This window comes from Molossus molossus, unplaced genomic scaffold (assembly GCF_014108415.1).
Source record: "Molossus molossus isolate mMolMol1 unplaced genomic scaffold, mMolMol1.p scaffold_m16_p_1, whole genome shotgun sequence".
Classification (NCBI taxonomy): Eukaryota; Metazoa; Chordata; class Mammalia; order Chiroptera; family Molossidae; genus Molossus; species Molossus molossus.
This window is the reverse complement of record NW_023425344.1, coordinates 183,415,723-183,418,488: the sequence shown is the minus strand read 5'-3', so window position 1 is coordinate 183,418,488 and position 2,766 is coordinate 183,415,723.

The following is a 2,766-nucleotide window of genomic DNA, read 5'->3' as shown; positions in this document are numbered from 1 at the left end:
GAGGAGTTAGCGCGGCAGAGGTGAGTCACTGGATTTGCTCTCGTTGGCCCGCGCAGGGCAGGCTGGGACCGTGGCTGACTGGACGCCTGGGCCCAGGCTCCGCCCCCTCTGGCGGCAGCGCCACGCGCGGGCGCGGGTGGGCGGAAAGGGGGCGTGGGGCGTGGCCTGTGGAACTTCGGGTAGCGCGGGAGGGTGTGGAGGGGTATGCAGTACCCGGGACGCGGTGCTAGGAGAGAGGAAGCGGCCAGAGAAGCGCCACCATAGCCCGGCGCCGGGGAGGGAGCGTGAGTGCAGAAAGTTAGTTGGGATGTATCTTGTCTGGCACTGGCCAGTCCTTGCTACTCCTTCCCTGCCTATCCCACCACCTCCCCGACCGATCGGTCGCTTTGGTCGCCGCCTGTGGCCGCTGGCCGATACCAAGGAGACCCCCAGGCTCGGATCGGGCTCGGAACGGGCTCTGAACGCCATGTCCGCCTGTGGGACGGTGGACCGGCCTCCCCGACTCCCGGAGGGCGCAGTCGTGCGCTGGGTGAGGGGCCTTCCGTCTGCTTACTGGCGTGCGCGGTGCGCCGGGGAAAGAGCGAAGGCCGAGGGGGCGTTCCTGGCAGCCTTCGCAGCCACGGTGCTCGGACTCAGCTCCTGGCGCGTTTGCCTCGCGGTAGTCACGAAGGGATCGAAAATAGTCCCAGTGCTCCAGGATTTTTCCCTTCCTGTGAGCCGCTTGAGGCCAGTACACGATTCCTTCTTTCGCAGAATAACTTCTTAACTCGGTCTGCGCTAGACATAAACTCTAGCCTTGTCCTCAAGGTATGCACAATCAAATAGCTGAGATAGACACGTAAATATATTTCGACACAGTGTGATGACTGAAACAAAAAGAAGCATTGTGAAGTTAATGTAAAAGGGCAACTTTAACCGTGGGGAGAGCGGGGGCGATGCGTGGGAAGGCTGCCTGAGATTAGCGCTGCAGAAACTGGAGTTTGAAAGACCAATGAAATTTGCTGAAGTGCATTTCTGGTAGAAAGAACACAAGTGGTCTCTGACCTGACTGAGTGGTGAAATTGGAGATAAACAGAACATAAACTGGTCATAATAAAGGGCTTCAGATAGGCTAAACTGCATCCTGACCTGTGGGCTCCACTGCGGGGTTTTTAGAAGTGAACAGTTTCAGATATTTTTTGTTTTTGTTTTCTTAACTTATTTTGAATATGTAATACAGTGCTTACTACACCATTCAGGTTATAAAAGGGTATGTACAATGATCAGCCATTCTTTCTAGTGGTAACCATTGTTTCCCATTTCTTGTGTGTCTTTCCAGAGAGTCTACAAATACACATTTTATAAAGATGGTCTTTCAAGAGATATTCTACAGTCCAGTTACTCAAAGTTTGTTACTAATCTAGCAGCAACACCTGGGGAGCTTGTTAGAAGCAGAATCTCAGGCCCCATCCCAGGCCTAATGAATTAGAATCTGCCTTTTAGCAAGATCCTCAGATGATTCTGTATATTACATTGTGACAGGCAATGATACACAGACATCCATTTATAAAGATGTATTGGAAGGAGGCAAGACAGAAAAAGTCAGGGAAAGGCTAGGCAATGGTAACAGAAGAAGGAACCAATCTGAGAAGTATATAAGTGTTAAAATCAACATTAGTGACTGTGATGATTAATTTTGTGTGTCATCTTGGCTAGTAGTCCATGGTACCTAGTTTTTGGTCAAACAGTAGTCTAGTTTTTGCTGCATTTATTATATGGTATTAACATTAAATCAGTAGACTCTCATTGAGTACAACAGATTACCCTGCATAATGTGGATGGTTCTCATCCCAGTAGTTGAGGGCCTTAGGAAAACACGGAGGAAAAAGGAATTCTGATTCCAGACTGCCTTTGGACTCTGCAGCATCAGGTCTTCCCAGAGTCTCCAGCCTGCTGGCCTGCCCTGCAGATTTTGTTTTTGTTTTTCTTTTTAAAGGAACTACTTTTTTTTTTTTTAAATCCTTACCCGAGGACATTTTTGCATTTATCTTCAGATAGAGCAGGAGGGAAGAAGAGAGAAAAACATCGATGTGAGAGAGACACATGTACTGGTTGCGAGCCACACAGCCCCAACAGGGGCCAGGTACTAACTGCAACCAAGGTACATGCCCTTAGCGGGAACCAAACCCAGGACTCTCAGGTCCGCAGGCCAACACTCTAACCTCTGAGCCATACTGGACAGGGCTGCCCTGCAGATTTTGGACTAGCCAGCTCCCAAAATATTGTGAGCTATTCCTTAAAATAAATGTCTAAATATACATATATCCTACTGGTCCTGTTTCTCTGGGTAATCCTTACTAATACAGTGACTGATTGGATATGGAGTTGTTGGGGAAAGGAGAACTAGAGGATAATGTCTTTGGAGATGGAGCCAGTGGTGGTGACACCCACCCATAGGTGCTCTAGTAAAAAACTGGGAGCAATGTCCTCCTTTTCCCCCAGGGAGCTATCCTTGGTTTCTTTCTCTCACCCCCTCAATTCAATCCATCACCAAGTTCTATGATTTACTTTCAGTATTAATCTTGAATCCATTTAATTACCCCTGTATGTCTTGCTACTGCCCTAATCCAAGCTTTCTGTAGACTATTCTACTATAATAACCTCCCAATCTTCCCACTCCACAATCCATTCACTACACACCAGTCAGTGGCTTATTTTTAAATGTAAATCGGCCCTGGCTGGTGTGGCTCAGTTGATTGACCTTCCTCCCATGGACTGAGAAGTTAC